Source organism: Phyllobates terribilis, unplaced genomic scaffold (assembly GCF_046119375.1).
Source record: "Phyllobates terribilis strain yellow unplaced genomic scaffold, ASM4611937v1 Scaffold_10__3_contigs__length_209671492, whole genome shotgun sequence".
Classification (NCBI taxonomy): Eukaryota; Metazoa; Chordata; class Amphibia; order Anura; family Dendrobatidae; genus Phyllobates; species Phyllobates terribilis.
This window is the reverse complement of record NW_027362770.1, coordinates 206,750,176-206,777,300: the sequence shown is the minus strand read 5'-3', so window position 1 is coordinate 206,777,300 and position 27,125 is coordinate 206,750,176.

The following is a 27,125-nucleotide window of genomic DNA, read 5'->3' as shown; positions in this document are numbered from 1 at the left end:
CAATGTACAGCAGCCTAGATCTCCATCCACCCTGTATGACCCCAATGTACAGCAGCCTAGATCTCCATCCACCCTGTATGACCCCAATGTACAGCAGCCTAGATCTCCATCCATCCTGTATGACCTCAATATACAGCAGCCTAGATCGCCATCCATCCTGTATGACCTCAATATACAGCAGCCAAAGTCTCCATCCATCCTGTATGTCCCCAATATACAGCAGCCTAGATCTCCATCCATCCTGTATGACCCCAATATACAGCAGCCTAGATCTCCATCCATCCTGTATGACCACAATATACAGCAGCCTAGAACTCCATCCATCCTGTATGTCCCCAATATACAGCAGCCTAGATCTCCATCCATCCTGTATGACCCCAATATACAGCAGCCTAGATCTCCTTCCATCCTGTATGACCCCAATATACAGCAGCCTAGATCTCCATCCACCCTGTATGACCCCAATATACAGCAGCCTAGATCTCCATCCATCCTGTATGACCCCAATATACAGTAGCCTAGATCTCCATCCATCCTGTATGACCCCAATATACAGCAGCCTAGATCTCCATCTATCCTGCTTGACCCCAATATACAGCAGCCTAGATCTCCATCCATCCTGTATGACCCCAATATACAGCAGCCTAGATCTCCATCCATCCTGTATGACCCCGATATACAGCAGCCTAGATCTCCATCCATCCTGTATGACCCCAATATACAGCAGCCTAGATCTCCATCCATCCTGTATGACCCCAATATACAGCAGCCTAGATCTCCATCCATCCTGTATGACCCCGATATACAGCAGCCTAGATCTCCATCCATCCTGTATGACCCCGATATACAGCAGCCTAGATCTCCATCCATCCTGTATGACCCCAATATACAGCAGCCTAGATCTCCATCCATCCTGTATGACCCCAATATACAGCAGCCTAGATCTCCATCCAACCTGTATGACCCCAATATACAGCAGCCTAGATCTCCATCTGTGGCACCCCAGGGGTCTGGTTTCCACAGTAATAGCAATATTACGTCTGAGAGCAGGTGGGAGGTCTCCTGGTCAGGAATCCTAAACATGCCACACCTCCTGCCCAGTCCTGGGAGGGGAAGAACTTCCCCTATATAAACTGGGGCTGAGGCAGGGTTAGAGAGGAGAGAAAGAGAAGAAGAGGAGTCCCAGACAGAGACACAGTCTGGTCTGGAGTGAGGCAGCTATAGGGAAAGAGAGATCAGGAGCTCTGTGGGAGCCGTGCTAAAAGAGGTCAGGGGCTGGAAGCTGTAGAGCTCGCCCTGATTGAAGAGTTCTCACCGGACCCGGAGTCCGAGGCTGTGGGGACTAATCCTTACCCAGCAGCAGAAACCGACCGGCAGGGGATTTCAGGTCCTCTGGCCAAGAAACCCAAAGGCACGGTCACACGCAAGGGACCAGCACCGCCGTCGTGAAGCGGAAGCTACCAGAAGGCCCCGAGTCACCGGCCATACGGGTGAGCACCACACGGTACACTCAGGGACGTGGGCTACTTTTACCCGCCTCTAGCAAGGTAGTGTGGCACCCCAGGGGTCTGGTTTCCACAGTAATAGCAATATTATGTCTGAGAGCAGGTGGGAGGTTTCCTGGTCAGACATCCTATGCATGCCACACCTCCTGCCCAGTCCTGGGAGGGGAAGAACTTCCCCTATATAAAACTAGGGCTGAGGCAGGGTTAGTTGAGAAAAAGAGTAGAGAGAGAAGAGGAGAAGCAGCTATAGGAAAGAGATATCCGGAGCTCTGGGTAAGTCGTGCTAAAAGGAATCAGGGGCTGGCAGCTGTAGAGCTCGCCCTGATTGAAGAGTTACCACCGGACCCGGAGTCCGAGGCTGTGGGGACTAATCCTTACCCAGCAGCAGAAACCGACCGGCAGGGGATTTCAGGTCCTCTGGCCAAGAAACCCGAAGGCACGGTCACACGCGTGGGACCAGCACCGCCGTCGTGGAGCGGAAGCCACTAGAAGGCCCCGAGTCACCGGCCATACGGGTGAGCACCACACGGTACACTCAGGGACGTGGGCTACTTTTACCCGCCTCTAGCAAGGTAGCCAGAAGAGTACAATTAGTTGGGGAGGCCTACAACTCCGCCTGGCCAGGGGAAATCCCATCTGCTCAAAGACTGACCAGGCCCCGATCGCTAGCGAGTACTCCGGGAGGGTCTATCTTTATCACCAGTAAAGACACTGAACTACACCGCATCGTCTCTGAGTGGTTCCTGCTACCCCCCATCATCCACGTCGGCTGCCCTGAGGCCATACCCCTCCCGTTGGGGGTTATACCATCTACGTTGCACAATTGTACTACCGGCCTCAGCGGTCTGCCCTGCAGCGGCAGCTCCATAGCTGCATTCAACGGGTGGCGTAGTCGTCCAACATCTACTGCTAATACTCAGCCACACAGTTTGACTCCCTGGGCACGGACCGGGTCACCGCCACGAGACTACTACCCCCAACAGGCCCGGCTCCGGGTAGTCCCCGCGTGCGCAACGCTACACCAAGTAGGCCCAGGGGCGCGTCAACTTTGGCGTAGTCGGCAGGATTTCGTGCCCGCAACCACTGGGTACTGCGTGCCTGAAAAAGACTGTTCAAACTTACCAGTGGTGCAGATTCCCGCCATCCGTGGAGGTTTCCCGCCATCCGGCGCCATCTTCTACCTTCTTCCCGCCATCCGCGAAGTTTTCCCGCCATCCGGCGCCATCTTCTGCCTTCTTCCCGCCTTCCGTGGAGTTTTCCCGCCGTTGGACGCCATCTTGAAGACGCCTCGCGGGAAGAAGAGGGGCGTGGACTCCGAAAGCGCGCGAGAACTGAAGCCCCGCCTCACGTCCGGACGTTGCGTAAGGTCCTGGAAGGAGCCCAGCAGACGCCGACGTCACAGGAGCGCGACGGAAGGTCCTCAACCCTGACGATCCACTGCGGAGCCGCGGCCTACGGAAGAGGATCATCGCAAGGTAGGCCACGGTCCACTAGGGGGGGAGGAGGATGTCGGATACAGAGGAGAGCTTCACTGCCACAGCCACCGCCAGCGCCACCGCTGCTGCGGTCATGCCTTTCACTATGCCCTATATCCCGGGGGCAGCCTGGCTACCCCAGTACTCAGGGGAGTCACATACCCTAAATGACTTCAGAGAAAGGCTGGATAGCCTCTTCCAGGTGTACCCCCTCACAGAAGAGCAAAAAGTGAGCATCCTGGTGGCCCAACTAACCTGGGCAGCCCAAAGGGAGGTAAAGTCCTGGCCACCTGGGAGGAGGACTGTCGCAGGGATACTAACCCGGCTGAGGGACACCTTTGATACCCGCACCTCAGCCGAGATTAAGCTTAGATTCTATGGGTGCAAGCAGCGAGCACATGAGAGTATAAGGGACTATGCACTAAACCTACAAGAGGCCCTGAGAGCCATTAAGCAGACCGACCCTGACAGCGTGGGAAACGAGGACAGGCTGTTGACCGAGCAATTTATAGAGGGACTATATTGCAATGTCCACCGAACCCAGTTGCGGGCCATAGCCTTACAGGATCCTCATCTGGACTTTGCACAGTTCAAGGACAGAGCCATCCGGGTGCTCCGAGAACCGACACCGGGTGGCGTTGTGACCCACAGGCGTCCAGCTATCACTTACCACCAGGAGACGGCGCCCTTGTCGGCAGGGCCTGTGGGGGCTGATGCGCAGGCTTTGAACAATGACCCGGCTCCGGACCTGCACCATCAGGTCCAAGAGCTAGCTAAAAGCGTTGCTGCGCTAACCCGAACTGTGCAGTCTTTACAGGTTTCCACTCCAGGGAAGATCCAGCTGGCATCCGGACCGGAGGACATCCCGTGGCGTCGACCAAGGAGGACCCCACCGGCCAGAGGAAGACCCAACGACCAATACAACGAGGACGGACAACCTATCTGCCGCCGCTGCAATAAACCCGGACATATGGCAAGGTACTGTCCTTTAAACTGGCACAACCTGGGGTAGAGGGCCAACCCCCAGGAAAAAGATCACCAGGCCCATCGAACTGGCGCGACAAATATGTGGGAGGACGTCCAGTCTTGCCTGTGGTACTGGATGGCATCCCTATGAGTGCCCTACTGGACACCGGGTCACAGGTCACCACCATCCCTTCCGTGCTCTTCAAGCAGTACTGGAATGACTCGGATATAACCCGCTATCCAGGCGACGACTTGAGTATCATCGCCAGTAATGGTCAGCCCGTTCCACAGATCGGATTTAAAGAAATGACCATTAAAATCGGTAGAGTCGAACTGGCAGCACAGGGACTGATCATTGTAGACATTGACAAGCGCGAGAGTCACCCAAAGATAACTCTAGGAACTAATGTGATTGAAAATTGTCTTGCAGAGGTGATTTTCATTTTACAGCAGGTTGCCAAGAACGCCAGCTCCGGCCAGCAGCGAGTGCTCCAGAAAGAGATCCGGGCACTGATGCGACGGCAACAGGTGGAACTCTCCGGTGGTGAGATTGGTAGCGTAAGAATGTGTGACCCTTTCCCTATTGCCATGCCCCCGAAAAGTGAAATGATGATTTGGTGCCGGGCAGCTATTGGTCTAAGAGGTAGAGACTACCAAGCAATGGTAGAACCCGTCTACTCAGACAGTAGGCCCACCATTTTGACAGCACGGGGGGTAGTTGATGTACGCCATGGGAGGGTGCCCGTTCGCATAATAAATATCGGGAAGAGGGAAGTGTACCTGCCCCGGTATGCCACGCTAGCCAAATTATATACTATCAACCAAAATTCTATACAGTCTGTGGAACCCTTGCCTCCATCTCACCCGGAGGAAGGTAACGGCTCTAAGAAACCAATGGAGGACTGGTGTCAGCAACTACATCTGGGTACTGACTCCACTCCCTCACACCAGAAACAAGGAGTCTATCGGGTGGTTCAAGAGTACGAGAGAGTGTTTAGTAAACACCCGTTAGACTTCGGGCGAGTAAAGGGGGTAGAACACCACATCCCCACGGGAGACCATCCTCCCATAAAGGAGAGATACCGACCCGTACCCCCTGCACACTACCAACACGCCAAGGGGATGCTTAGAGACATGAAGGAGGCTGGGGTAATCAGGGATAGCTGTAGCCCCTGGGCAGCTCCACTAGTCTTGGTCAAAAAGAAAGACAACACCATGAGAATGTGTGTAGATTACCGGAAAATTAACCGTATCACACACAAAGATGCGTACCCCTTACCAAGAATAGAGGAGTCTTTGGCTGCTTTAAAATCTGCTAACTTCTTCTCCACTTTGGATCTCACTAGCGGGTACTGGCAGGTTCCTGTAGCAGAGGCGGACCGGGAGAAGACCGCATTCACCACCCCGATGGGACTTAGCGAGTTTACCTGCATGCCGTTCGGACTCTGCAACGCACCAGGAACCTTCCAACGGTTGATGGAATGCTGTCTGGGACACCGAAACTTTGAGACGGTCCTATTATACCTGGACGATGTCAGCGTCTATTCCAAGACCTACGAGGACCACCTGAAACACCTGGCGGAAGTGTTCGAAGCTCTGGCAAGTTACGGCCTAAAGGTGAAACCCTCCAAGTGTCACCTCCTGAAGCCAAAGGTGCAGTACCTGGGACACGTGGTGAGTGCTGACGGAGTGGCTCCCGACCCTGATAAGATCACCGCAATTAAGGAATGGCCAAGCCCCTCCAGCGTAAAGGAAGTGAGGCAGTTCCTCGGGTTGGTAGGCTACTACCGAAGGTTCATTCCCGGTTTCACCAAAAAGGCAGCTCCTATGCAGGACCTCCTGATAGGCCAGTCCAGGAAGGCCAAGAACCAGAAGCCACCCTTCAGATGGGAGAAGCTGGAAGAAGAGTCCTTCCGCCAGCTGAAGATGGCCCTCACGGGGGATGAAATCCTGGCGTACCCTGATTATAGCCAGCCCTTTATCCTCTACACCAACGCCAGTAACATTGGGCTAGGAGCCGTACTGTCCCAGATCCAGCAGGGGAAGGAACGGGTAATTGCTTACGCCAGCCGAAAACTGCGACCCACCGAAAGAAACCCTGAGAATTACAGCTCATTTAAGCTAGAGTTCCTGGCAGTGGTGTGGGCAGTCACCGAACGCTTTAAGCACTACCTCGCTGCTTCCCGGTTCACCGTGTACACGGATAACAACCCGTTGACACACCTGGACACTGCAAGACTCGGTGCCCTAGAGCAGAGATGGATGGCCTGCTTGTCCAACTATGAGTTTACAATCAAATACCGGGCAGGACGCTCCAATACCAACGCGGACGCCCTGTCCAGGATGCCGAACCTACCGGACGTAGGGGAAGATTCAGAGGAACTGGAAGAAGTTGAACTCCCCGCGTTCCACCGTCATGGGACTATCCAGTATTCCCACCGTGTAAGGAGTAAGCAATCCGCTACGTTCAACCCATTACCTCATTACAACTGGGCGGAGACGCAAGACAGTGACCCTGCCGTCCGACTGGTAAAGGAGATGCTGACTCGACCAGATGCACGCCTTGACCCAGACGCTCCGGAGGAAGCCAATCAACTGTGGGCTGAGAAGAGTCGACTGTTCCTTTACAAGGGGAAGTTGTGCCGCAGAATGGTTAACTCCCGGACGCATGAACTAATCTGGCAAGTAGTGGTGCCAAGAAGAGACGCAGCTATGGTGATGGAGGCATACCACGACGGAGCTGGGCACTTCGGATGGAAGAAGCTGGAGTTCCTGCTGCGCGGGCGGTTCCATTGGGTAGGCATGAGAGGAACCATCGAGAGGTGGTGCAGAGACTGTGGCCCATGCAACCTAAGAAGGAGGGACCGTGCCAGCCAGAAGACTCCCCTGCAGTCCATCATCACCAGACAGCCGTTGGAACTGGTAGCCTTGGATCATGTAAAACTGACCCCAAGCAGAAGTGGCTACGATCGTGGATCACTACTCCCGGTTCTTGGTTGTCGTCCCCGTCAAGGACTTAACGGCTCAAACAGCAGCTAGAGCCTTCCAGCAGCACTTCTGCCGTCCGCACGGATACCCGGAGCAGGTGCTGACGGACCAGGGGCCTGCCTTTGAAGCGGAAGTCTTCCAGGAGTTCTGCACCCTGTATGGCTGCCGGAAGATAAGAACAACACCCTATCACCCGCAAACTAATGGACTTTGTGAGAAAATGAACCAGGTGGTGATAGATCTTCTGAAAACATTGCCCCTGGAAGAACGTAGTCTGTGGCCTGAAAAGCTGCCCGACCTGGTGGACCTATACAACCACATCCCTGTGGGTTCCACCAACTGCACCCCGGCTTACCTAATGAGGGCGAGACCTGGCAAGCTTCCTGTTGATCTGGAGATGGGAGTCCTGACACCCGAGGACACTTCACCAGAAGCAGACTGGGACACAGAGAGGCAGCAGCAGTACCGGAAAGTACAGGAGAGCGTGGAGCGAAGTCTCTGTCAAGCTAGGGAAAGACAGGAGAAAACTTACAACCAGTATGCTCCCGCTGTTCCCCTGGTGCCCGGAGAGCAGGTCTTGAAGAGGAAAAGACGGCTCCACAAGTTGGACGACCAGTGGGAGAAGGACCCGTACACCGTACTGCCCTCAAGCCACGACAACCCAAAGATCTGTACAATCAGTAAAGACGGAGGGGAAACCACAGCCATTGTATCCCGGGATCACCTGAAGAAGTGTCCCGAACAGCTACGGAACCCTGAAGAGGAACAAGAAGACCCTCGACCCGTAGAGGAAAGGGAAGATATGGTTAGTACTGTGCTCGGAGACTTCCCTCGGTCTTGGACTCAAGTCAATGGTGCTGTTGTGGTACCCGTCCTCACGTTCCTCCAACCAGCATCCCAAGTGCCTACGGAGACACAGGTAGAGCTGGAAGAACAGCCGGTCCAGGAGGCAGAAGACCCCACACAAGCAGACCAGGAGAATCAACCCTCTGCTTATAGTGAGCCTGCCATACCTCTAGTGAGCCAAAGAGTCCGTAGACGGCTGCCCAGTTTACCCTTGACAGCTCCTATACCCTGTAGCTCAGGACCAGTCAGCCAGCTCCGTAGTTCCACTAGGGTCACTAGAGGCCAGTTGCCCATACGGTGGAGGATCTAAATGTTCAAGCTATTTTATTAATGTTTACCTGTTTATTGTTGCTTGTGTATAATTATGTGTTTCTAGTTATTTGTAGGAGTCTTTGGTGGAAGTACCGGGAATCCTTTGTGCATATGGTTGGAGCGTAACCCAGGAACGGACTAAAGACTGTTAAGGACTCGGGGCAGGACAGACCCCTACCTGGTTACGTCTCCCTGTTTTTGGTGAAATGGACACGCTTGTTTTCCTCAAAAGTTACACCCGGTTGCGGACACGCCGTGACCATCCTAATGTTTTTCTTTATTGCGTTGTTTCTGTTTGTAATTTGTTATGTTACAAAAATATGTTTAGTCCCGGAGTACTAAAATTCACTAGGGGGGAATGAGGCACCCCAGGGGTCTGGTTTCCACAGTAATAGCAATATTATGTCTGAGAGCAGGTGGGAGGTTTCCTGGTCAGACATCCTATGCATGCCACACCTCCTGCCCAGTCCTGGGAGGGGAAGAACTTCCCCTATATAAAACTAGGGCTGAGGCAGGGTTAGTTGAGAAAAAGAGTAGAGAGAGAAGAGGAGAAGCAGCTATAGGAAAGAGAGATCAGGAGCTCTGGGGAAGTCGTGCTAAAAGGAATCAGGGGCTGGCAGCTGTAGAGCTCGCCCTGATTGAAGAGTTACCACCGGACCCGGAGTCCGAGGCTGTGGGGACTAATCCTTACCCAGCAGCAGAAACCGACCGGCAGGGGATTTCAGGTCCTCTGGCCAAGAAACCCGAAGGCACGGTCACACGCGTGGGACCAGCACCGCCGTCGTGGAGCGGAAGCCACTAGAAGGCCCCGAGTCACCGGCCATACGGGTGAGCACCACACGGTACACTCAGGGACGTGGGCTACTTTTACCCGCCTCTAGCAAGGTAGCCAGAAGAGTACAATTAGTTGGGGAGGCCTACAACTCCGCCTGGCCAGGGGAGATCCCATCTGCTCAAGGACTGACCAGGCCCCGATCGCTAGCCAGTACTCCGGGAGGGTCTATCTTTATCACCAGTAAAGACCCTGAACTACACCGCATCGTCTCTGAGTGGTTCCTGCTACCCCCTATCATCCACGTCGGCTGCCCTGAGGCCATACCCCTCCCGTTGGGGGTTATACCATCTACGCTGCACAATCGTACTACCGGCCTCAGCGGTCTGCCCTGCAGCGGCAGCTCCATAGCTGCATTCAACGGGTGGCGTAGTCGTCCAACATCTACTGATAATACTCAGCCACACAGTTTGACTCCCTGGGCACGGACCGGGTCACCGCCACGAGACTACTACCCCCAACAGGCCCGGCTCCGGGTAGTCCCCGCGTGCGCAACGCTACACCAAGTAGGCCCAGGGGCGCGTCAGTAGCCAGAAGAGTACAATTAGTTGGGGAGGCCTACAACTCCGCCTGGCCAGGGGAGATCCCATCTGCTCACGGACTGACCAGGCCCCGATCGCTAGCCAGTACTCCGGGAGGGTCTATCTTTGCCACCAGTAAAGACCCTGAATTACACCGCACCGTCTCTGAGTGTTTCATCATCCACGTCCGCTGCCCTGAGGCCATACCCCTCCCGTTGGGGGTTATACCATCCACGCTGCACGACCGTACCACCGGCCTCAGCGGTCTGCCCTGCAGCGGCGGTTTCGTAACCGCATTCAACGGGTGGCGTAGTCGAACAATATCACATCTGCCACTAAAAACATCGCCACTCAGTTTGACACCCTGGGCACGGACCGGGTCACCGCCACGAGGACTACTATCCCCAACAGATCCGGCTCCAGGTATTCCCCTAACATGGCCCAGGGGGCGCGTCACATCCATCCTGTATGACCCCAATATACAGCAGCCTAGATCTCCATCTATCCTGCTTGACCCCAATATACAGCAGCCTAGATCTCCATCCATCCTGTATGACCCCAATATACAGCAGCCTAGATCTCCATCCATCCTGTATGACCCCAATATACAGCAGCCTAGATCTCCATCCATCCTCTATGACCCCAATATACAGCAGTCTAGATCTCCATCCATCCTGTATGACCTCAATATACAGCAGCCTAGGTCTCCATCCATCCTGTATGTCCCCAATATACAGCAGCCTAGATCTCCATCCACCCTGTATGACCTCAATGTACAGCAGCCTAGATCTCCATTCATCCTGTATGACCTCAATATACAGCAGCCTAGGTCTCCATCCATCCTGTATGTCCCCAATATACAGCAGCCTAGATCTCCATCCATCCTGTATGACCCCAATATACAGCAGCCTAGATCTCCGTCCATCCTGTATGACCCCAATATACAGCAGCCTAGACCTCCATCCATCCTGTATGACCCCAATATACAGCAGCCTAGATCTCCATCCATCCTGTATGACCCCAATATACAGCAGCCTAGATCTCCATCCATCCTGTATGACCCCAATATACAGCAGCCTAGATCTCCATCCATCCTGTATGACCCCAATATACAGAAGCCTAGATCTCCATCCATCCTGTATGACCCCAATATACAGCAGCCTAGATCTCCGTCCATCCTGTATGACCCCAATATACAGCAGCCGAGACCTCCATCCATCCTGTATGACCCCAATATACAGCAGCCTAGATCTCCATCCATCCTGTATGACCCCAATATACAGCAGCCTAGATCTCCATTCATCCTGTATGACCCCAATATACAGCAGCCTAGATCTCCATCCATCCTTTATGACCCCAATATACAGCAGCCTAGATCTCCATCCATCCTGTATGACCCCAATATACAGCAGCCTAGATCTCCGTCCATCCTGTATGACCCCAATATACAGCAGCCTAGACCTCCATCCATCCTGTATGACCCCAATATACAGCAGCCTAGATCTCCATCCATCCTGTATGACCCCAATATACAGCAGCCTAGATCTCCATCCATCCTGTATGACCCCAATATACAGCAGCCTAGATCTCCATCCATCCTGTATGACCCCAATATACAGAAGCCTAGATCTCCATCCATCCTGTATGACCCCAATATACAGCAGCCTAGATCTCCATCCATCCTGTATGACCCCAATATACAGCAGCCTAGATCTCCATCCATCCTGTATGACCCCGATATACAGCAGCCTAGATCTCCATCCATCCTGTATGACCCCAATATACAGCAGCCTAGATCTCCATCCATCCTGCATAACCCCAATATACAGCAGCCTAGATCTCCATCCATCCTGTATGACCCCAATATACAGCAGCCTAGATCTCCATCCATCCTGCATAACCCCAATATACAGCAGCCTAGATCTCCATCCATCCTGTATGACCCCAATATACAGCAGCCTAGATCTCCATCCATCCTGTATGACCCCAATATACAGCAGCCTAGATCTCCATCCATCCTGTATGACCCCAATATACAGCAGCCTAGATCTCCATCCATCCTGTATGACCCCAATATACAGCAGCCTAGATCTCCATCCATCCTCTATGACCCCAATATACAGCAGTCTAGATCTCCATCCATCCTGTATGACCTCAATATACAGCAGCCTAGGTCTCCATCTATCCTGTATGACCCCAATATACAGCAGCCTAGATCTCCATCCATCCTGTATGACCCCGATATACAGCAGCCTAGATCTCCATCCATCCTGTATGTCCCCAATATACAGCAGCCTAGATCTCCATCCACCCTGTATGACCCCAATGTACAGCAGCCTAGATCTCCATTCATCCTGTATGACCTCAATATACAGCAGCCTAGGTCTCCATCCATCCTGTATGTCCCCAATATACAGCAGCCTAGATCTCCATCCATCCTTTATGACCCCAATATACAGCAGCCTAGATCTCCATCCATCCTGTATGACCCCAATATACAGCAGCCTAGATCTCCGTCCATCCTGTATGACCCCAATATACAGCAGCCTAGACCTCCATCCATCCTGTATGACCCCAATATACAGCAGCCTAGATCTCCATCCATCCTGTATGACCCCAATATACAGCAGCCTAGATCTCCATCCATCCTGTATGACCCCAATATACAGCAGCCTAGATCTCCATCCATCCTGTATGACCCCAATATACAGAAGCCTAGATCTCCATCCATCCTGTATGACCCCAATATACAGCAGCCTAGATCTCCATCCATCCTGTATGACCCCAATATACAGCAGCCTAGATCTCCATCCATCCTGTATGACCCCGATATACAGCAGCCTAGATCTCCATCCATCCTGTATGACCCCAATATACAGCAGCCTAGATCTCCATCCATCCTGTATGACCCCAATATACAGCAGCCTAGATCTCCATCCATCCTGCATAACCCCAATATACAGCAGCCTAGATCTCCATCCATCCTGTATGACCCCAATATACAGCAGCCTAGATCTCCATCCATCCTGTATGACCCCAATATACAGCAGCCTAGATCTCCATCCATCCTGTATGACCCCAATATACAGCAGCCTAGATCTCCATCCATCCGGCATGACCCCAATATACAGCAGCCTAGATCTCCATCTATCCTGTATGACCCCAATATACAGCAGCCTAGATCTCCATCCATCCTGTATGACCCCAATATACAGCAGCCTAGATCTCCATCCATCCTGTATGACCCCAATATACAGCAGCCTAGATCTCCATCCATCCTTTATGACCCCAATATACAGCAGCCTAGATCTACATCCATCCTGTATGACCCCAATATACAGCAGCCTAGATCTCCGTCTATCCTGTATGACCCCAATATACAGCAGCCTAGATCTCCATCCATCCTGTATGACCCCAATATACAGCAGCCTAGATCTCCATCCATCCTGTATGACCCCAATATACAGCAGCCTAGATCTCCATCCATCCTTTATGACCCCAATATACAGCAGCCTAGATCTCCATCCATCCTGTATGACCCCGATATACAGCAGCCTAGATCTCCATCCATCCTGTATGACCCCGATATACAGCAGCCTAGATCTCTATCCATCCTGTATGACCCCAATATACAGCAGCCTAGATCTCCATCCATCCTGTATGACCCCAATATACAGCAGCCTAGATCTCCATCCATCCTGTATGACCCCAATATACAGCAGCCTAGATCTCCATCCATCCTGTATGACCCCAATATACAGCAGCCTAGATCTCCATCCATCCTGTATGACCCCAATATACAGCAGCCTAGATCTCCATCCATCCTGTATGACCCCAATATACAGCAGCCTAGATCTCCATCCATCCTCTATGACCCCAATATACAGCAGTCTAGATCTCCATCCATCCTGTATGACCTCAATATACAGCAGCCTAGGTCTCCATCCATCCTGTATGTCCCCAATATACAGCAGCCTAGATCTCCATCCACCCTGTATGACCCCAATGTACAGCAGCCTAGATCTCCATTCATCCTGTATGACCTCAATATACAGCAGCCTAGGTCTCCATCCATCCTGTATGTCCCCAATATACAGCAGCCTAGATCTCCATCCATCCTTTATGACCCCAATATACAGCAGCCTAGATCTCCATCCATCCTGTATGACCCCAATATACAGCAGCCTAGATCTCCGTCCATCCTGTATGACCCCAATATACAGCAGCCTAGACCTCCATCCATCCTGTATGACCCCAATATACAGCAGCCTAGATCTCCATCCATCCTGTATGACCCCAATATACAGCAGCCTAGATCTCCATCCATCCTGTATGACCCCAATATACAGCAGCCTAGATCTCCATCCATCCTGTATGACCCCGATATACAGCAGCCTAGATCTCCATCCATCCTGTATGACCCCAATATACAGCAGCCTAGATCTCCATCCATCCTGTATGACCCCAATATACAGCAGCCTAGATCTCCATCCATCCTGCATAACCCCAATATACAGCAGCCTAGATCTCCATCCATCCTGTATGACCCCAATATACAGCAGCCTAGATCTCCATCCATCCTGTATGACCCCAATATACAGCAGCCTAGATCTCCATCCATCCTGTATGACCCCAATATACAGCAGCCTAGATCTCCATCCATCCGGCATGACCCCAATATACAGCAGCCTAGATCTCCATCCATCCTGTATGACCCCAATATACAGCAGCCTAGATCTCCATCCATCCTTTATGACCCCAGTATACAGCAGCCTAGATCTACATCCATCCTGTATGACCCCAATATACAGCAGCCTAGATCTCCGTCTATCCTGTATGACCCCAATATACAGCAGCCTAGATCTCCATCCATCCTGTATGACCCCAATATACAGCAGCCTAGATCTCCATCCATCCTGTATGACCCCGATATACAGCAGCCTAGATCTCCATCCATCCTGTATGACCCCGATATACAGCAGCCTAGATCTCTATCCATCCTGTATGACCCCAATATACAGCAGCCTAGATCTCCATCCATCCTGTATGACCCCAATATACAGCAGCCTAGATCTCCATCCATCCTGTATGACCCCGATATACAGCAGCCTAGATCTCTATCCATCCTGTATGACCCCAATATACAGCAGCCTAGATCTCCATCCATCCTGTATGACCCCAATATACAGCAGCCTAGATCTCCATCCATCCTGCATAACCCCAATATACAGCAGCCTAGATCTCCATCCATCCTGTATGCCCCCAATATACAGCAGCCTAGATCTCCATCCATCCTGTATGACCCCAATATATAGCAGCCTAGATCTCCGTCCATCCTGTATGACCCCAATATACAGCAGCCTAGACCTCCATCCATCCTGTATGACCCCAATATACAGCAGCCTAGATCTCCATCCATCCTGTATGACCCCAATATACAGCAGCCTAGGTCTCCATCCATCCTGCATAACCCCAATATACAGCAGCCTAGATCTCCATCCATCCTGTATGACCCCAATATACAGCAGCCTAGAACTCCATCCATCCTGTATGACCCCAATATACAGCAGCCTAGATCTCCATCCATCCTGTATGACCCCAATATACAGCAGCCTTGATCTCCATCCATCCTGCATGACCCCAATATACAGCAGCCTAGATCTCCATCCATCCTGTATGACCCCAATATACAGCAGCCTAGATCTCCATCTATCCTGTATGACCCCAATATACAGCAGCCTAGATCTCCATCCATCCTTTATGACCCCAATATACAGCAGCCTAGATCTACATCCATCCTGTATGACCCCAATATACAGCAGCCTAGATGTCCGTCCATCCTGTATGACCCCAATATACAGCAGCCTAGATCTCCATCCATCCTGTATGACCCCAATATACAGCAGCCTAGATCTCCATCCATCCTGTATGACCCCGATATACAGCAGCCTAGATCTCCATCCATCCTGTATGACCCCGATATACAGCAGCCTAGATCTCTATCCATCCTGTATGACCCCAATATACAGCAGCCTAGATCTCCATCCATCCTGTATGACCCCAATATACAGCAGCCTAGATCTCCATCCATCCTGTATGACCCCAATATACAGCAGCCTAGATCTCCATCCATCCTGTATGACCCCGATATACAGCAGCCTAGATCTCTATCCATCCTGTATGACCCCAATATACAGCAGCCTAGATCTCCATCCATCCTGTATGACCCCAATATACAGCAGCCTAGATCTCCATCCATCCTGCATAACCCCAATATACAGCAGCCTAGATCTCCATCCATCCTGTATGCCCCCAATATACAGCAGCCTAGATCTCCATCCATCCTGTATGACCCCAATATATAGCAGCCTAGATCTCCGTCCATCCTGTATGACCCCAATATACAGCAGCCTAGACCTCCATCCATCCTGTATGACCCCAATATACAGCAGCCTAGATCTCCATCCATCCTGTATGACCCCAATATACAGCAGCCTAGATCTCCTTCCATCCTGTATGACCCCAATATACAGCAGCCTAGATCTCCATCCATCCTGTATGACCCCAATATATAGCAGCCTAGATCTCCGTCCATCCTGTATGACCCCAATATACAGCAGCCTAGATCTCCATCCATCCTGTATGACCCCAATATACAGCAGCCTAGATCTCCATCCATCCTGTATGACCCCAATATACAGCAGCCTAGATCTCCATCCATCCTGTATGACCCCAATATACAGCAGCCTAGATCTCCATCCATCCTGTATGACCCCAATATACAGAAGCCTAGATCTCCATCCATCCTGTATGACCCCAATATACAGCAGCCTAGATCTCCATCCATCCTGTATGACCCCAATATACAGCAGCCTAGATCTCCATCCATCCTGTATGACCCCAATATACAGCAGCCTAGATCTCCATCCACCCTGTATGACCCCGATATACAGCAGCCTAGATCTCCATCCATCCTGTATGACCCCGATATACAGCAGCCTAGATCTCCATCCATCCTGTATGACCCCAATATACAGCAGCCTAGATCTCCATCCATCCTGTATGACCCCAATATACAGCAGCCTAGATCTCCATCCATCCTGCATAACCCCAAAATACAGCAGCCTAGATCTCCATCCATCCTGTATGACCCCAATATACAGCAGCCTAGATCTCCATCCATCCTGCATAACCCCAATATACAGCAGCCTAGATCTCCATCCATCCTGTATGCCCCCAATATACAGCAGCCTAGATCTCCATCCATCCTGTATGACCCCAATATATAGCAGCCTAGATCTCCGTCCATCCTGTATGACCCCAATATACAGCAGCCTAGACCTCCATCCATCCTATATGACCCCAATATACAGCAGCCTAGATCTCCATCCATCCTGTATGACCCCAATATACAGCAGCCTAGATCTCCATCCATCCTGTATGACCCCAATATACAGCAGCCTAGGTCTCCATCCATCCTGCATAACCCCAATATACAGCAGCCTAGATCTCCATCCATCCTGTATGACCCCAATATACAGCAGCCTAGATCTCCATCCATCCTGTATGACCCCAATATACAGCAGCCTAGATCTCCATCCATCCTGTATGACCCCAATATACAGCAGCCTAGATCTCCATCCATCCTGCATGACCCCAATATACAGCAGCCTAGATCTCCATCCATCCTGTATGACCCCAATATACAGCAGCCTAGATCTCCATCCATCCTTTATGACCCCAATATACAGCAGCCTAGATCTACATCCATCCTGTATGACCCCAATATACAGCAGCCTAGATCTCCGTCCATCCTGTATGACCCCAATATACAGCAGCCTAGATCTCCATCCATCCTGTATGACCCCAATATACAGCAGCCTAGATCTCCATCCATCCTGTATGACCCCGATATACAGCAGCCTAGATCTCCATCCATCCTGTATGACCCCGATATACAGCAGCCTAGATCTCTATCCATCCTGTATGACCCCAATATACAGCAGCCTAGATCTCCATCCATCCTGTATGACCCCAATATACAGCAGCCTAGATCTCCATCCATCCTGTATGACCCCGATATACAGCAGCCTAGATCTCTATCCATCCTGTATGACCCCAATATACAGCAGCCTAGATCTCCATCCATCCTGTATGACCCCAATATACAGCAGCCTAGATCTCCATCCATCCTGCATAACCCCAATATACAGCAGCCTAGATCTCCATCCATCCTGTATGCCCCCAATATACAGCAGCCTAGATCTCCATCCATCCTGTATGACCCCAATATACAGCAGCCTAGATCTCCATCCATCCTGTATGACCCCGATATACAGCAGCCTAGATCTCCATCTATCCTGTATGACCCCAATATACAGCAGCCTAGATCTCCATCTATCCTGTATGACCCCGATATACAGCAGCCTAGATCTCCATCTATCCTGTATGACCCCAATATACAGCAGCCTAGATCTCCATCCATCCTGTATGTCCCCAATATACAGCAGCCTAGATCTCCATCCATCCTGTATGACCCCAATATATAGCAGCCTAGATCTCCGTCCATCCTGTATGACCCCAATATACAGCAGCCTAGACCTCCATCCATCCTGTATGACCCCAATATACAGCAGCCTAGATCTCCATCCATCCTGTATGACCCCAATATACAGCAGCCTAGATCTCCTTCCATCCTGTATGACCCCAATATACAGCAGCCTAGATCTCCATCCATCCTGTATGACCCCAATATACAGAAGCCTAGATCTCCATCCATCCTGTATGACCCCAATATACAGCAGCCTAGATCTCCATCCATCCTGTATGACCCCAATATACAGAAGCCTAGATCTCCATCCATCCTGTATGACCCCAATATACAGCAGCCTAGATCTCCATCCATCCTGTATGACCCCAATATACAGCAGCCTAGATCTCCATCCATCCTGAATGACCCCGATATACAGCAGCCTAGATCTCCATCCATCCTGTATGACCCCAATATACAGCAGCCTAGATCTCCATCCATCCTGTATGACCCCAATATACAGCAGCCTAGATCTCCATCCATCCTGCATAACCCCAATATACAGCAGCCTAGATCTCCATCCATCCTGTATGACCCCAATATACAGCAGCCTAGATCTCCATCCATCCTGTATGACCCCAATATACAGCAGCCTAGATCTCCATCCATCCTGTATGACCCCAATATACAGCAGCCTAGATCTCCATCCATCCTGTATGACCCCAATATACAGCAGCCTAGATCTCCATCCATCCTGTATGACCCCAATATACAGCAGCCTAGATCTCCATCCATCCTTTATGACCCCAATATACAGCAGCCTAGATCTACATCCATCCTGTATGACCCCAATATACAGCAGCCTAGATCTCCGTCCATCCTGTATGACCCCAATATACAGCAGCCTAGACCTCCATCCATCCTGTATGACCCCAATATACAGCAGCCTAGATCTCCATCCATCCTGTATGACCCCAATATACAGCAGCCTAGATCTCCATCCATCCTGTATGACCCCAATATACAGCAGCCTAGATCTCCATCCATCCTGTATGACCCCGATATACAGCAGCCTAGATCTCCATCCATCCTGTATGACCCCAATATACAGCAGCCTAGATCTCCATCCATCCTCTATGACCCCAATATACAGCAGCCTAGATCTCCATCCATCCTGTATGACCCCGATATACAGCAGCCTAGATCTCCATCCATCCTGTATGACCCCAATATACAGCAGCCTAGATCTCCATCCATCCTGTATGACCCCAATATACAGCAGCCTAGATCTCCATCCATCCTGCATAACCCCAATATACAGCAGCCTAGATCTCCATCCATCCTGTATGCCCCCAATATACAGCAGCCTAGATCTCCATCCATCCTGTATGACCCCAATATATAGCAGCCTAGATCTCCGTCCATCCTGTATGACCCCAATATACAGCAGCCTAGACCTCCATCCATCCTGTATGACCCCAATATACAGCAGCCTAGATCTCCATCCATCCTGTATGACCCCAATATACAGCAGCCTAGATCTCCTTCCATCCTGTATGACCCCAATATACAGCAGCCTAGATCTCCATCCATCCTGTATGACCCCAATATACAGAAGCCTAGATCTCCATCCATCCTGTATGACCCCAATATACAGCAGCCTAGATCTCCATCCATCCTGTATGACCCCAATATACAGCAGCCTAGATCTCCATCCATCCTGTATGACCCCAATATACAGCAGCCTAGATCTCCATCCATCCTGTATGACCCCAATATACAGCAGCCTAGATCTCCATCCATCCTGTATGACCCCAATATACAGCAGCCTAGATCTCCATCCATCCTGTATGACCCTAATATACAGCAGCCTAGATCTCCATCCATCCTGTATGACCCCAATATACAGCAGCCTAGATCTCCATCCATCCTGTATGACCCCAATATACAGCAGCCTAGAACTCCATCCATCCTCTATGACCCCAATATACAGCAGCCTAGATCTCCATCCATCCTGTATGACCCCAATATACAGCAGCCTAGAACTCCATCCATCCTGTATGACCCCAATATACAGCAGCCTAGATCTCCATCTATCCTGTATGACCCCAATATACAGCAGCCTAGGTCTCCATCCAACCTGTATAACCCCAATATACAGCAGCCTAGATCTCCATCCATCCTGTATGACCCCGATATACAGCAGCCTAGATCTCCATCCTTCCTGTATGACCCCGATATACAGCAGCCTAGATCTCCATCCATCCTGTATGACCCCAATATACAGCAGCCTAGATCTCCATCCATCCTGTATGACCCCAATATACAGCAGCCTAGATCTCCATCCATCCTGTATGACCCCGATATACAGCAGCCTAGATCTCCATCCATCCTGTATGACCCCGATATACAGCAGCCTAGATCTCCATCCATCCTGCATAACCCCAATATACAGCAGCCTAGATCTCCATCCATCCTGTATGACCCCAATATACAGCAGCCTAGATCTCCATCCATCCTTTATGACACCAATATACAGCAGCCTAGATCTCCATCTATCCTGTATGACCCCAATATATAGCAGCCTAGATCTCCGTCCATCCTGTATGACCCCAATATACAGCAGCCTAGACCTCCATCCATCCTGTATGACCCCAATATACAGCAGCCTAGATCTCCATCCATCCTGTATGACCCCAATATACAGCAGCCTAGATCTCCATCCATCCTGTATGACCCCAATATACAGCAGCCTAGATCTCCATCCATCCTGTATGACCCCAATATACAGCAGCCTAGATCTCCATCCATCCTGTATGACCCCGATATACAGCAGCCTAGATCTCCATCCATCCTGTATGACCCCGATATACAGCAGCCTAGATCTCCATCCATCCTGTATGACCCCAATATACAGCAGCCTAGATCTCCATCCATCCTGTATGACCCCAATATACAGCAGCCTAGATCTCCATCCATCCTGTATGACCCCAATATACAGCAGCCTAGATCTCCATCCATCCTGTATGACCCTAATATACAGCAGCCTAGATCTCCATCCATCCTGTATGACCCCAATATACAGCAGCCTAGATCTCCATCCATCCTGTATGACCCCAATATACAGCAGCCTAGAACTCCATCCATCTTGTATGACCCCAATATACAGCAGCCTAGATCTCCATCTATCCTGTATGACTCCAATATACAGCAGCCTAGGTCTCCATCCAACCTGTATAACCCCAATATACAGCAGCCTAGATCTCCATCCTTCCTGTATGACCCCGATATACAGCAGCCTAGATCTCCATCCATCCTGTATGACCCCAATATACAGCAGCCTAGATCTCCATCCATCCTGTATGACCCCAATATACAGCAGCCTAGATCTCCATCCATCCTGTATGACCCCAATATACAGCAGCCTAGATCTCCATCCATCCTTTATGACCCCAATATACAGCAGCCTAGATCTCCATCCATCCTGTATGACCCCAATATACAGCAGGCTGTATCTCCATCCATACTGTTTGACCCCAATATACAGCAGCCTAGATCTCCATCCATCCTGTATGACCCCAATATACAGCAGCCTAGATCTCTGTCCATCCTGTATGACCCCAATATACAGCAGCCTAGACCTCCATCCATCCTGTATGACCCCAATATACAGCAGCCTAGATCTCCATCCATCCTGTATGACTCCAATATACAGCAGCCTAGATCTCCATCCATCCTGTATGACCCCAATATACAGCAGCCTAGATCTCCATCCATCCTGTATGACCCCAATATACAGAAGCCTAGATCTCCATCCATCCTGTATGACCCCAATATACAGCAGCCTAGATCTCCATCCATCCTGTATGACCCCAATATACAGCAGCCTAGATCTCCATCCATCCTGTATGACCCCGATATACAGCAGCCTAGATCTCCATCCATCCTGTATGACCCCAATATACAGCAGCCTAGATCTCCATCCATCCTGTATGACCCCAATATACAGCAGCCTAGATCTCCATCCATCCTGTATGACCCCGATATACAGCAGCCTAGATCTCCATCCATCCTGTATGACCCCAATATACAGCAGCCTAGATCTCCATCCATCCTGTATGACCCCAATATACAGCAGCCTAGATCTCCATCCATCCTGTATGACCCCAATATACAGCAGCCTAGATCTCCATCCATCCTGCATAACCCCAATATACAGCAGCCTAGATCTCCACCCATCCTGTGTGACCCCAATATACATCAGCCTAGATCTCCATCTATCCTGTATGACCCCAATATACAGCAGCCTAGATCTCCATCCATCCTGTATGCCCCCAATATACAGCAGCCTAGATCTCCATCCATCCTGTATGACCCCAATATATAGCATCCTAGATCTCCGTCCATCCTGTATGACCCCAATATACAGCAGCCTAGACCTCTATCCATCCTGTATGACCCCAATATACAGCAGCCTAGATCTCCATCCATCCTGTATGACCCCAATATACAGCAGCCTAGATCTCCATCCATCCTGTATGACCCCAATATACAGCAGCCTAGATCTCCATCCATCCTGTATGACCCCAATATACAGAAGCCTAGATCTCCATCCATCCTGTATGACCCCAATATACAGCAGCCTAGATCTCCGTCCATCCTGTATGACCCCAATATACAGCAGCCTAGACCTCCATCCATCCTGTATGACCCCAATATACAGCAGCCTAGATCTCCATCCATCCTGTATGACCCCAATATATAGCAGCCTAGATCTCCGTCCATCCTGTATGACCCCAATATACAGCAGCCTAGACCTCTATCCATCCTGTATGACCCCAATATACAGCAGCCTAGATCTCCATCCATCCTGTATGACCCCAATATACAGCAGCCTAGATCTCCATCCATCCTGTATGACCCCAATATACAGCAGCCTAGATCTCCATCCATCCTGTATGACCCCAATATACAGAAGCCTAGATCTCCATCCATCCTGTATGACCCCAATATACAGCAGCCTAGATCTCCGTCCATCCTGTATGACCCCAATATACAGCAGCCTAGACCTCCATCCATCCTGTATGACCCCAATATACAGCAGCCTAGATCTCCATCCATCCTGTATGACCCCAATATACAGCAGCCTAGATCTCCATCCATCCTGTATGACCCCAATATACAGAAGCCTAGATCTCCATCCATCCTGTATGACCCCAATATACAGCAGCCTAGATCTCCGTCCATCCTGTATGACCCCAATATACAGCAGCCTAGACCTCCATCCATCCTGTATGACCCCAATATACAGCAGCCTAGATCTCCGTCCATCCTGTATGACCCCAATATACAGCAGCCTAGACCTCCATCCATCCTGTATGACCCCAATATACAGCAGCCTAGAACTTCATCCATCCTGTATGACCCCAATATACAGCAGCCAGGATCTCCATCCATTCTGTATGACCCCAATATACAGCAGCCTAGATCTCCATCCATCCTGTATGACCCCAATATACAGCAACCTAGATCTCCATCCATCCTGTATGACCCCGGTATACAGCAGCCTAGATCTCCATCCATCCTGTATGACCCCAATATACAGCAGCCTAGATCTCCATCCATCCTGTATGACCCCAATATACAGCAGCCTAGATCTCCATCCATCCTGCATAACCCCAATATACAGCAGCCTAGATCTCCATCCATCCTGTATGACCCCAATATACAGCAGCCTAGATCTCCATCCATCCTGTATGACCCCAATATACAGCAGCCTAGATCTCCATCCATCCTGTATGACCCCAATATACAGCAGCCTAGATCTCCATCCATCCTGCATGACCCCAATATACAGCAGCCTAGATCTCCATCCATCCTGTATGACCCCAATATACAGCAGCCTAGATCTCCATCCATCCTTTATGACCCCAATATACAGCAGCCTAGATCTCCGTCCATCCTGTATGACCCCAATATACAGCAGCCTAGACCTCCATCCATCCTGTATGACCCCAATATACAGCAGCCTAGATCTCCATCCATCCTGTATGACCCCAATATACAGCAGCCTAGATCTCCATCCATCCTGTATGACCCCAATATACAGCAGCCTAGATCTCCATCCATCCTGTATGACCCCGATATACAGCAGCCTAGATCTCCATCCATCCTGTATGACCCCGATATACAGCAGCCTAGATCTCCATCCATCCTGTATGACCCCAATATACAGCAGCCTAGATCTCCATCCATCCTGTATGACCCCAATATACAGCAGCCTAGATCTCCATCCATCCTGCATAACCCCAATATACAGCAGCCTAGATCTCCATCCATCCTGTATGCCCCCAATATACAGCAGCCTAGATCTCCATCCATCCTGTATGACCCCAATATATAGCAGCCTAGATCTCCGTCCATCCTGTATGACCCCAATATACAGCAGCCTAGACCTCCATCCATCCTGTATGACCCCAATATACAGCAGCCTAGATCTCCATCCATCCTGTATGACCCCAATATACAGCAGCCTAGATCTCCTTCCATCCTGTATGACCCCAATATACAGCAGCCTAGATCTCCATCCATCCTGTATGACCCCAATATACAGAAGCCTAGATCTCCATCCATCCTGTATGACCCCAATATACAGCAGCCTAGATCTCCATCCATCCTGTATGACCCCGATATACAGCAGCCTAGATCTCCATCCATCCTGTATGACCCCGATATACAGCAGCCTAGATCTCCATCCATCCTGTATGACCCCAATATACAGCAGCCTAGATCTCCATCCATCCTGTATGACCCCAATATACAGCAGCCTAGATCTCCATCCATCCTGTATGACCCCAATATACAGCAGCCTAGATCTCCATCCATCCTGTATGACCCTAATATACAGCAGCCTAGATCTCCATCCATCCTGTATGACCCCAATATACAGCAGCCTAGATCTCCATCCATCCTGTATGACCCCAATATACAGCAGCCTAGAACTCCATCCATCCTGTATGACCCCAATATACAGCAGCCTAGATCTCCATCCATCCTGTATGACCCCAATATACAGCAGCCTAGAACTCCATCCATCCTGTATGACCCCAATATACAGCAGCCTAGATCTCCATCTATCCTGTATGACCCCAATATACAGCAGCCTAGGTCTCCATCCAACCTGTATAACCCCAATATACAGCAGCCTAGATCTCCATCCTTCCTGTATGACCCCGATATACAGCAGCCTAGATCTCCATCCATCCTGTATGACCCCAATATACAGCAGCCTAGATCTCCATCCATCCTGTATGACCCCAATATACAGCAGCCTAGATCTCCATCCATCCTGTATGACCCCGATATACAGCAGCCTAGATCTCCATCCATCCTGTATGACCCCGATATACAGCAGCCTAGATCTCCATCCATCCTGCATAACCCCAATATACAGCAGCCTAGATCTCCATCCATCCTGTATGACCCCAATATACAGCAGCCTAGATCTCCATCCATCCTTTATGACCCCAATATACAGCAGCCTAGATCTCCATCCATCCTGTATGACCCCAATATATAGCAGCCTAGATCTCCGTCCATCCTGTATGACCCCAATATACAGCAGCCTAGACCTCCATCCATCCTGTATGACCCCAATATACAGCAGCCTAGATCTCCATCCATCCTGTATGACCCCAATATACAGCAGCCTAGATCTCCATCCATCCTGTATGACCCCAATATACAGCAGCCTAGATCTCCATCCATCCTGTATGACCCCAATATACAGAAGCCTAGATCTCCATCCATCCTGTATGACCCCAATATACAGCAGCCTAGATCTCCATCCATCCTGTATGACCCCGATATACAGCAGCCTAGATCTCCATCCATCCTGTATGACCCCGATATACAGCAGCCTAGATCTCCATCCATCCTGTATGACCCCAATATACAGCAGCCTAGATCTCCATCCATCCTGTATGACCCCAATATACAGCAGCCTAGATCTCCATCCATCCTGTATGACCCCAATATGCAGCAGCCTAGATCTCCATCCATCCTGTATGACCCTAATATACAGCAGCCTAGATCTCCATCCATCCTGTATGACCCCAATATACAGCAGCCTAGATCTCCATCCATCCTGTATGACCCCAATATACAGCAGCCTAGAACTCCATCCATCTTGTATGACCCCAATATACAGCAGCCTAGATCTCCATCCATCCTGTATGACCCCAATATACAGCAGCCTAGATCTCCATCTATCCTGTATGACCCCAATATACAGCAGTCTAGGTCTCCATCCAACCTGTATAACCCCAATATACAGCAGCCTAGATCTCCATCCTTCCTGTATGACCCCGATATACAGCAGCCTAGATCTCCATCCATCCTGTATGACCCCAATATACAGCAGCCTAGATCTCCATCCATCCTTTATGACCCCAATATACAGCAGCCTAGATCTCCATCCATCCTGTATGACCCCAATATACAGCAGCCTAGATCTCCATCCATCCTTTATGACCCCAATATACAGCAGCCTAGATCTCCATCCATCCTGTATGACCCCAATATACAGCAGCCTGTATCTCCATCCATCCTGTTTGACCCCAATATACAGCAGCCTAGATCTCCATCCATCCTGTATGACCCCAATATACAGCAGCCTAGATCTCTGTCCATCCTGTATGACCCCAATATACAGCAGCCTAGACCTCCATCCATCCTGTATGACCCCAATATACAGCAGCCTAGATCTCCATCCATCCTGTATGACCCCAATATACAGCAGCCTAGATCTCCATCCATCCTGTATGACCCCAATATACAGCAGCCTAGATCTCCATCCATCCTGTATGACCCCAATATACAGCAGCCTAGATCTCCATCTATCCTGTATGACCCCAATATACAGCAGCCTAGATCTCCATCCATCCTCTATGACCCCAATATACAGCAGCCTAGATCTCCATCCATCCTGTATGACCCCAATATACAGCAGCCTAGGTCTCCATCCATCCTGTATGTCCCCAATATACAGCAGCCTAGATCTCCATCCACCCTGTATGACCCCAATATACAGCAGCCTAGATCTCCATCCATCCTGTATGACCTCAATATACAGCAGCCTAGATCTCCATC